The following is an 11,572-nucleotide window of genomic DNA, read 5'->3' as shown; positions in this document are numbered from 1 at the left end:
ACAGTAATAGATTGGGATACAAGTTAAGTTCCCATTCATAGATCTGCTAACTAAAAGGAGCACACCTCCTTTTCAGCCTGGATATCCAGACTACACCAGTTGCTTTGCACCTCCAGAGAGAAGAAAACTTGGTACAGTGGATGGACTGAAACCCACTCAGTATCACATTATCGTATGTGTGCATATATGTATTTGTGTATATATGTATACCCATGCAGATCCTGTCTAACCTTAGCCCAGAGCTTGCTATTCAATGTCTGAAGGCATTTTCACTGATTGAAAAAACTGGGGGAAAAAATATAGTCTGCAAGAAGTAGAAACCTATCAGTTGATCTAAAGATTTATTTTAGAAACTTGAGCTCTGTATGAGATTTATTTTCAAATCGAAAAACCTGCCCTGAACTTATGACCAAGAGTAAGAGCACATACCTGATTTTGCAGATTCCTAACTTGTTTCTTCACCTCTTCCTGTATCTGTTGCAAAGCAAAGGGAAGAAAGTGTTAGAGGGCTTCATTAAATAGCTCATTTGTTGCTTGTTTCCTCACTATGGACAGCCTTACACTCACATTTGCACGTGGCTCTGCATTTTTCCCTCGCTCGCCCCTAAAACACAGACCTCATTTTCCTTTCAGCAGCTGATCGCTACTGATGGAGCTGGCCAAGGCTGTGGAAAATGGGGCTTTTTGCAGCTGCGTCCTGCTTCCTTACTGAGCGACGAGTCCTCTACCGACTAATGCTGAGGAGACAGCATTTTCACATTTCAGTTTTGTTCATTAGTTACATATGCTTAAGCTCATGGAAAACAGGGTTTGCCAGGAGAGCATCTAGGGCTAGGCAGGCTTATTTATATATAACATATATAGCATTAGTCCTAACCTATACAGTGAAAAGGGGAGTTGACAGCTGGGAAGTAACAACACATGCGGATGAATGTTGAACCCAGCTTCTGTCCAGTTTTCATGTTAACCTACCCAGGAGCAATAATTTAGAGGAGTGAAGTGTATACGAACGCAGCAACACATTCTCTGGCTAGTACAATATTTCCCTCCCATCAAACATCTCTCAAATACTCCTGAGTTTTTAACCATAACAGACCAGCTCCTCAGGGTGAAAACCAGAGAAATTCCTCTTGCACTCAATGAAATCCAGGGCGGTATGTCAGCCCAGCTAAAGCTCTTCTATACTAGAGCTTTTTATTTTACTGGTTGTTTCTTTTTTTAACCATTAAATAGTCTTTTTTATTAAAATTCACAATCGCATGGTGTTGTTTGGTGTCGACATCAAGCTGAAGAGCTGCTGCCTGTTCCTTTACTGGTCTTTTTTTTCTCATTATAGCTGCTGAGATGGAGGCAGCTGGCAGCGAACGAAGCCTTCATGACAAGTTAGTTTTTTGCTAACGCTACCTACCTTCAATTGTGATGCTTCTTTATCATCACGTTGCTGCTGGAAATCACACTGAACTACTTCGAGATGAAACATTTACTATATATTAGTGAATCAAGTAACGGTATCGATGTTTATTGGCCCCATGCCTTTTAAACCAAATATCCCCTGTGTTGGCAGCTCCCATGATTTATTCTTGAGAGAGACCGTGCTATCTGAACTCCAGCTCAGGGGCTCCAAAATGCTACTTCAGTTTCAGGAATGTTCTGCGTTTCCCTTGAGAGTCATAAAAATCTCAAACTAATGGTGCTATATCCAGAGATGTAGCGGAGGAGGGGGCAGGCAGGAAGAGTATTACCAGGGAGTCTTAGGTTTTAAAAGCATTTATTTCCTTGAGCACTTGTAAAAGGGAGGACAAACCAAATCTGTTGGTTACAGGCAGCATTGTTAAACCCAGGGGTCACTAATCACCCTCCCAAAAGTAAAAGACACCAAACCCCTCCTAACATTTTATTTATTTAGTTCTAATCCTAAGAATTAGAGAAAAATCAGCTATTTTGGAAAAGGAAAGAACCTCTTTCAGTGGCTTTTATAGTCTGAGGATGCCCGGTCTGGCAATATCCCACCCCTGAACTCCAAAGGGATAATGTAAAGGTGATCTCATGGAGAGCTGCTTCCCCTTCTGAAAACTGGCATTTCTGACAGAGATGTTCGGGCGTGCAGGGAGGAGACAACCGACAGTACAAAGAGCAACCTTTTCCTAAAACACACATAAAACCTACAGCTTTTTGTTTGTATTCAAGCTTTTAAGTCCTCTCACCCATTGTGGATTTTTTAACATATTAGGATTTTTTACAAAACCCAGCCTTTTCATCACATATTATGTTATCCAGTGTGTCAACTGACCTCTAAGAAATAAGGCTTTCTCAAAAATCCTGAAAGAGATCCATTTCAGAGATGGATGGGGTTTATTTGGTTTGGGGATGATGATGATGATGATTATTCCTATTCCATTGTCCTTACATTTCTCTACAGTCTTAGAAAACTGACTCTCTTTTCCAGTTTCAATATTCCTCATTCAGAATCCCATCACAGCATAATCAGAGGGAAAAAGATCTCTTCAGTCTGGTTTTCTTAGTACTTAGTTCAGGCACAGCTGCATGGTGGCCTGTACTGAGACAGTTGCATTTAAGCACCAGACTCCGTGTGTTTCTGCCGTTCTGCCTGTCTTTCCACTCCAGACTCAACCCTATTACTTGCCTACTTCAGGAAAGGCATTTCGCTGCTACCAAATATCACAAAACGTGGAGGCAACAAACTAAAATTGCTGTTTGCTTTAACTCACTTGCTGCTGCTCCCATTAAGGAAAATAATATTTAAGAACAGGTTCAGTAAAACAAGCAGCTTGTTTGGTCTCAGGATGTTAAAGCAGAATAGGCTTTGCAGGAAAAGTTCGAATAACCAACCCAGGAGGAATTTCCTTGCAAGGTTAACAGAACTTGTGTCAGACAGTTCAAATGGGATAAATTCATGTCCCCCAAAAAAGCCTGTGCATTTCCATCTACTGTCTGAATAGTTATATGAGAATTTATAAAGTGCATGCTGAATCTGAAAAGCCAAAAACATGCCAACGCAAAGAAAAAGGAACATGTACTTATTTATGAGCACTGAGTCCAGACCCATAAATTGCCGCCTCCTTTTGCCAAAAGAATAGGTTCCATGTGGTTGTTAGCAAGCTATTTTAAGGCACTTTTATGCCTTTCACTATGTTGCTATATCCAAAGAACATTTGATTGGGAATTCAGTTGTCTAATTCTGAATGCATGACACATACCCAAAAAGAGGCAGTTAAATTAAATTACAAGGCTTGGTTGGGTTGTTGTTTCATTTGTAACATGCCTGGAGTGTCTGCTGGCTTCACCGGGAAATATCTGAATATAAATCTCATCTCAAGCTATATTTACATATGGATCTGGGCATATTGAAAGGCTCCAGAGGACTCATAAGAATCATATGTCCCTTCCTGGTGCTGCAAAGGGATCGTGCCTAAATACTGCAGAGTCCAGCGTTCACATCACTGGGGACATTTGTTTTGCTGGAAGCTACGTATAAAACTACAATTCAGTATCTCTCGAAGCAGGTGGCAAACAGCAAATGGGCCAATAAACCCCGGCGGCAGCCGCAGGAGCTGTTCTGGGCATGTGCTGTACGGCCTTGCCGTCCTGCGGTCTACTCGGGTCTGCAAGTTTGAAAGCAAAGTTGGGGTAAGAGGATCTAACAGCACAGCTGGGAAGAGAAAGCAGTGCTACTTTAACTCATGAAGATGGGGAAAAAGTATGGGGAGACAGGGAATTGCCCCCAATCTGTTTGCCCTTCCATTTTACACCAGTATATTGCTCCGCTGTCTGCAATGGGACAACCAATTTATGCTGGCAGTTCAAAGCCATGAACTTTGCTGCCAGATTTTATTTCTGAACCCGCAAGCAATAATGGCAACACACAGGGAGGAAAATCTACCTTCCTACTGCTTGAGGCATGTATAGGCTAATACAGGCATCTATAGGCTCATCCTGAATAGGTACCTGCAATGGGTGACTCTGCAAAGGTGTCGCAGCGGGCTGGGGAGATGCCGGAGCAAGCCAGGCAGACGTCAGTAGGGAGGCACGTTTGGAGAACTTCAGCCTCAGAAACATCAGCAGAAAATGCTTGCAAATAACTCAGAAGGCGAAGGAAATGTGAAGATTGGCATGGCAAAATTAACCCTTCACGTGAAACTTTTTGATCACCGCAGTGAGCTAACAGTCTCAAGGGTCTTCTGACCCTTGTTTTATACAGCCAACGTTCCCCAGTTCCTTTTGGATGAATTTTGCTTACTCCAACAGAGCAAACCCAGCTCCTAAGGTTTTTTGGGGAAGAGCGGGTTGTCAGCAACTTGTCAGTGGGGCACAGGTTCAGCTGCTCTAAACGGGTTAATGCTGGAGACTTGAGAGCTGGTAGAGCAATACGCAGCCAGAGAAGTTATGCTGCTTTGCAGCTGCTGATCTTCTGCCTTCTTCTCCCATGAACTCTGGGAGCTTTAGAAACGTGTTAGCCTAATTGGTGTCATTAATCTAACTAGAATCATATCATCTTAATTTGTATCGAGGTTAATTTTTGTTTAGGAAAAAAATGGCTAGACCTTTGTTTAATGTAGCTATGTATGCCTTTTAAACCAGCTATTTTACTCTAAATGATGAATTAGAGGTATAATTTCCTTTCAGGTTTTGAAAATTAACATCTAATTATTCTTAACCTAAGGGGTATTAGCACTTCTTATGAAAGCAAATAACACTCTAATCTAAATTTGGAACAGAGAACTTCTCAGTAAATGGCAAGGCTGGAATTATTCAAAGACAAAAGAATCAAGCCACAGAAAAAAATTAACATTTAAAAAAATCAGAAGTCATCGCTTAAGACAACCAAAGAAAAAGGAATCTGCCTCTTTCAGATCTGTATTGGTAATATTATCCAGCAGCTTCCAATCCTGCAGCTTGAGAACAGCTCAGTATAAGCAGCATGATACAGCAATGGGATTTCCATTCTCTTTGGGACCACTAAGATCTCTTTGAAGAAACTGAGACTATTTCTATCTTTTTGCTTCATTTAAAGAAGTCAGTGTCTGGAAGAAAAATTAGAAATCAGATGCATTTTTTTTATTGGTGAGAGCAAAACACCATCAAGACAGATTACCAAGCAACATGACAAATTCTTCGTCTCTGAAAGACTTTTAATAAGACTAAATGAGTGTCTGAAGGATGTGATAGTTCAGCCTCAAACACTTGGGCCTGATCTTGGAACAAATCAGGGAATTAACCAAAGAATCATAGTTTAAAAGAAGACTTAATATTTAGGAATCTAAGCGTCTTTGACAGCTACAAAACTGCAAATGGTTGTCTTCTTTCTAAGTGCACAAAGGCACAGATCATTGTTCTGGCAGATATTTCATTATTTCAGACTTTCTCTTCTAATGAGAAGCAGCATTTTATTTTTCTCTTTATTCTTAAACTGCAGATTGTTACAGAGAGAACTGCAGCAACCAGAAATAGGACTGGATGTAGCCTGACAACTCATTACTTGTACCTAATGAATTCAATCTCTTTGGAGAAGGAAGGCAGCACAAGAAGGGCACTTTCCTGGTAGGATCTCCTTATGCTTTCAGACCGACGCTTCTGTCCTCGCCGTCTCTATTGAAGGTTCCCCAGTGAAATGTCTTTAGTCTGTACCACGTTAGCTCATTACCTCTCACGTTCAAGCCAGAAAGGAAGCACTTGCCTTCCTCTCTCAGGGCTTTAGATTATTTTCTCTTCCCTTTGGACGTCAGGCTGAAGTCATTCTTGCATCTTTCCATCGTGAGTGCTTGTCGCTGGGAATACTTTCATGCAACACAAAGCCAGTGGGTGAATAATTTCTGGCCCAGAGCAAACACAGGTCTATGACTATGGCATCTGCAGTCAGCCTGATTTCTAAATCAAACTCATAGGGCAGGCCTGATGCCAAGAGGTTTTTCTCAAAATAGGAGTTTCCACTCTCCCCTGATATTGGGTAGCAAACTGTACTTCCAAACTGGGAGAAGTGCTAATATTATCTTCTCAGATGTTCCTGAGCTTTCTCCTAAGCTCTTTTGGTGCTCAGATGAAGTGGTTTTAGTGCTAGTGTAAGTTTTGGCAGCCCCGAAGACTGAAATAATCTCAACACAAAACAGAGGGTGGCCAGGGTAACCAGCATGTTTCCAACCCTTTCTCTCTGGTGACCACCATACGTATGTTGGCCAGTGGGACCAGGCAGTGGGGAGGCCAGCTGGGCTCGCAGGAGAACCTCGTTGAAGCAATGGCTTTGACACAGAGCTTTGTGTTAGAGTTTGGGCACATTCCTCGTTCCTGCTTTCTTGATAAACTGGCAGTGATTCCTCCTCCACCCCAGGCTCCTCCTCACCTCTGCTACGGCTTGGAGATGATGACTTTCCTTGTGGAAATAAGGTCTTGGTGGTCCCCAGGGCTTTTTTGAACTGTTTTTACACCCTGCTGTAGCATCCTCAAGAACCAGGGGATGAGGAAAGATGTTTTAAAGTCAGTCTAATCTTCCCACGTACGCTTCAGGTCCAATTTTTCTGTGAGCAGTAATGCTGAAGGAGGCAGTTTGTCTTTTCAGCACAGCCACGCTAAGGGAAGGCATAATTACAGGAGTTTATCTTTTCACTCCACATCGTATTATTCAAAAGGGCAAGATATTTGCCTAGAAACAGTGCAGTAGGTGGGAGGGAAAACTTCCAGCAAACACAGTGCACTTCAATAGCATCTTTCATCAGAGAACGTGAAAGGGCTTTATAAACATTATTAGGGAGATTTTTCTCTAAGTATTTCGCATGGGCCAAAGCTCTTCTCCCGCTGAAGGCAATATACAATTCCTGCTGTCCTTCCCTGGGGCAGCCCGAGGAGCTAGGCAGCTTTTGAGATGCTGTCTAAGCCCTATTAAAGGTTTTTAATGTCCATTTCTTCAACTGTAAAATTAGAAAATGTGGCTTTGCCCTGAATCATACAATGGGTCGGTGAGGGATTTAGTGTGTTGAACCCGGAGGCTCTTTATATTCACACTTCTGGAAAATATAGGTTCAGATGTACTCAGACAGAAGAGGGAAAATTTAGCCCAGTTCTCCTCGTGCTCCTCCCCAGCTGTGAGTTGTGTGGCTGGGGTCGTCTCCATCGCTCCCTTCCGCATGTCCTTGGGGCTGGTTACGGGAGCTCTGCAGACAGCATCTGGGCTGGGCTCTGGGATTAGGACTGTGGATTTTCCTTTGGGAGGCACAGCACGACTTCAAACCTCAGGCTTCATCAATTCCCGTTGCAGTCAATGAGCTGGTACTATGCCTGTATCCAAGCACATGCCAACATACTTTGCTGAATTACGGCCTAAAACTGTCTTATAGGCACCTACCTGGGAATGCGAGTATTAATGAGCACTGCCAGCCCCATTACAACACCAGGCAGACACAGCTTTTCAAAGAAGATTTAAAAGAAAAGTTGCAGGGTTTTGGATTACATCCCCTCTGTTGCTGTGGCTTGTTCATAACATGGGTATTTAAAAAATAAACTTATTATAAATAAAAAGGACCATTTAACATCCAAGTGACAAGTTACAGTGAAACCCAAAGTGTATAAATGCCAGGGGCTTTTTTCAGTTTATAAAACCTTGTTTCTAAGTTTACATAAAACATCTTGCTGGTTTTGTTGGGTTTTTTTTAATACTAAAAGAACTCTAGGACCCAATCCAAAGACCACTGAAATGGATGGAAATACTCTCATTGATTTAAGTGAGTTTGGATCAGCCTGTTTTTAATATGGGATGGCTGCAGGGGGAGAGGTTTCTGCAGCCCAGGATGGGGGACTCTTGCCCTCTGGTGGCAGTTGCTCACTCGAGAAATCAAGTACCAGGAAAAACTGCTTTAGAGCTGGATTAGGGAAAAAACCGCCAGCCAGCCTCACTGGGCTGGGAAGGCTGAAGTCTGCAGTAACAGAGAATGAATGTCTGTTAACACTAGAGTAGCCCCACAAGAGCAAAAAGGGCAAACGCTGTTTTCTATTTTTTCCCCTCTGATGTTTCCAGATTTTGATCTGTTCAGCTGCACGAAGGGGGGCTGGAGGAGGATTTTTCAGAGCTGTGCTAATGAGTTCTCCATTGTTCGTCACATCAGAAGGCGCTGCCCAATAAAACTCAGCACCACCCATACGCACGCGTTTGATAAAGACTGATTGCCAGTAAACCACAAAGATGGTTGCCCAAAAGATCATAGGGCCCCTGTTGCAGCCGGGTTCCTCCCACTGCAGCCCTGGGATTTGGTCAGGGATGCTCTGAGGGTTTGCTAGACCTTGTCAGGGTTAAGGGAACTGCTCTACTCAGTGATTTTTTAATGTTGGTGAAAGGCAGAGCAGTTCGGTTGCGAAGGACACAATCTTTGTTGTTGAAATCAACACTGGACTGTGAGAAGAGAGAGGAAAATGGATCTGGGCTGAAAAATTTTGAGCCCGAGGGGTTTTTTTTTGCTTCTGAGAATCTGACTTATTGCTCTGGCATAAGAATAAACCTAAGCATATTTAGTTCAATAATATAGTTCGTGTGTGACAGCTTTCATGAGGAGAAGTCTAAGCTGCTTACAAAGGTGGTCAGAATTGTAGTTCTGTTTTACAGAAGGTAAACTGAGGCACGAAGCCAGCCCCAAAACCAGAAGCAGACATAAGCATGGCACCAATTTCAAGCATCTTCAGTGCAGGCATCCCCTGCTGAGTTAGAAGAGTAGAGACTCTTGCCACTCAGTATAGGGAAAGAAGCCCTCTTAGGCTTGTTGCAGCTTGTCCCAGGAGAGAAGCCTTTCCCCCTTGCCCACTCTGGGAGGGAACAGGCTTTAAACGACGATTGAACATGCAGAATCACAAAGCAGCACAAGGGTTGTATTTGAGCTCTAAGTAGCACCTTTGGGGCTCTTTTCCTTATTCTTTCTATTGAGGCAAGAAGATGCCGGCTAAGTTGTTTGTACAATAACATGCATGCCAAAATATATTCTTTCCATTCCTACAAATGGAACCTGGAGTGGTCCTATGGGCACTTTAAAATCAGTGCATGTAAAGCAGTGCAAAATAGAGGAATGGTCCAAAGCCAGATGTATGGCTGCAATGTGGGATGAACTGAAAAGCATCTCCTGCAAGAGCTACCAGAAGCCCCTCTGCCACGGCACGTTGTTTCCCCTCCTGATTTTGTAGCCATATTTCTAAAAGCACCTACACAGATGCTAATAATAGCTCACCTCCCACCTGGATCCAGTCCTCAGGAAGGCACAATGTTCCCTCTGTATCAACTACTGCTTCGTCTTCCGACCCATGGGGCTGCCAGGCTGCGAGAACGCGTACTCCCTTGCCTGGGTGAGTCATTGCTGTCCACTAAAGCAGGTAATGTTCTGGGTGCTAATGTGGAGATGAGTGAAATCTGGAGGAGGGAAAGTGACGATTTTAGCAAGGAAAAGATCCATAATTATTCATAGGGATGTCTCTCTCTCTGTCTGCGCTGTCTAACTGAAAAAACAAACTGTTCAGAATTATTTTGAGCTCATTTGTTCTAGTTGAAGTTCCCAGCACAATTGTTTAGCCAGAGCTGGAGGGAGGGAGGAGATGCTGTAAGTCAGAATCTGATCTCAATTACCAGCCTATGAAGCTCATTCTAACTCTTTCCATGCCAAGGGTGATTTGTACCTTATAACCTCAGATCCAAACCCAGCGTGGATATGCAGGAACATTGTGAAAACAGTAAGAGTCCCAACAGTAAAACTGGGATCAAAATCTGATAAGACTCCAGAGTAGCTCTGCTAAAATAAAATAGAAAGATTTACGCAGATTCAATAGATCTGAACATACGCCTTTTGAGCCAAAGCTTGTTACAATACAAAGTCTTTCACATCTAAGCAGTTGGTCAAATCCATAGATCTCACAGTCTATGCTGGTGCAATCTAGTGATGGTAAGCAAATGCCTTAACGACATCCCGAGGACTGGAGAATCTGTTACCAGTAACTGTTACCAGTACTGTATTCACATTTAAAGAAGGGAAGATAAGCCTGCTTTGGGTTTGCCAGCAAGGATGCTTCCTGAAATATTGATTCTCATACTTTGGGGAACAGTGAAGTGACATGTCATGTCTTGCAAACATAAGAATCCATCTAGAGTCAAACCTGTGCTTTCTCTGAAGACACGGGCTGGAGGTGGGTTAGGCTTCTCCAGTAAGGGTCCGTCCCCCCAAGGCTGAACCCTGAGCACAGGCTCAACATTACCAAGCCACAAGTGTCAGAGCACTGCACTGGCAAGAGGCAGGTCAGAATAAAGTTTATGCTTATAATAAGTTTTAATGGGCAGTTTCCTGCACAGATGCTTTTATAGTCCCACTATGCAGCCTCGGCAGGGTGTCTTCTAGAAAGCCCTGACGCTCTGTCATCTCTACCTACTACCTTCACCGAATGGTAAAGAGACTCAGCACTTCTGCAATATCATTCATGCTAACCTGAATTAGTCCACTGGGAGCCATGGTTGCCCTGTAGTGGCTAGGGCATGGCATATCCCATTATCTGCAAATTAATAGGGTTGGACCTTTAATTCGTGTGTTGATCCAGGTGTCTCTGAGCTCAAACCCCGCTCCAGACCTATGCCCAAGCAATAAGATGACAAGGAAGCCATCAAGGCAGTGCTCCAGGGACAGCACTCCTGACCCCGGGAGGCTGTGCACTGCTACAGGATGGTAATGATAGCACAACGCTGACAGCATATGCTGCTTTCAAACACAGGGAATCGACTTGTGCTGAGATCAGGCAGATAATTCAATATTTACACAGGATTTCAACAGTAAAAGAATGTTGTTATGCCTTAAAAGCTTTTGGAGGATGAGATCCAAGATGGCACAGCAGGGCCATGGAACAGCTCCAAATTCTATTTCTTTGTGGTGAATTTGTCAAAATGAGGTGTTGACTCTGTAAATCGCTCAGCAAGCAGATGTTGCCCCGTTCACAATGCCAAAGCTCCCCGTAGCCCTCCAACCTCAGGCTGCCGAGCGTGCCTCTGACCTTGTGGTTCAGCGAGGCTCCAGGAGACGAGACTAAGGAGCCAGGGCTAGGCTGAGGAGTCAGCCCTAAATGTTGTAGCAGCCACTTTACTCGTGCCCTGCAGCCCAGCGCTAGGCTGGGATCAGCAGATTGACTCATCTCCCGGTTCTGCCACAGGATTCCTGCATAACCTGGGATGACTCACTTCACCTCTCTGGGCCTCTGTTCTCCAGCTTTAAAATGGAGAGTGTCAGAGGCAATAACACACCTCCTTTGTCTGTCTTTCATATGAATGCTCTGCACGGTCATGTTTGCCTCAGACAATGCAGAGCCCCAGTTTTGGCTGGATGCTCCTCTACTGCCACTGTGTCATAGTCATAATAGCATGAATTTGTAACAACCAAGTTGTGGTTCTTTTCCTACACATACTGCAGGAGCCCCTTTCTTTATTCCATTTTCTGAAGCCAGAGGCAGTTACACAAAATCTGCGTTAGAAGATGATGTATGACAGACTTTTGAAATCTGCCATTAAGCTGCTATTGTTCTTGCAAATGTGTTTACGGACTTAAAGAGACAA

The sequence above is a fragment of the Gymnogyps californianus genome, chromosome 23, assembly GCF_018139145.2.
Source record: "Gymnogyps californianus isolate 813 chromosome 23, ASM1813914v2, whole genome shotgun sequence".
NCBI lineage: Eukaryota > Metazoa > Chordata > Aves > Accipitriformes > Cathartidae > Gymnogyps > Gymnogyps californianus.
This window is presented reverse-complemented; position numbering follows the sequence as displayed.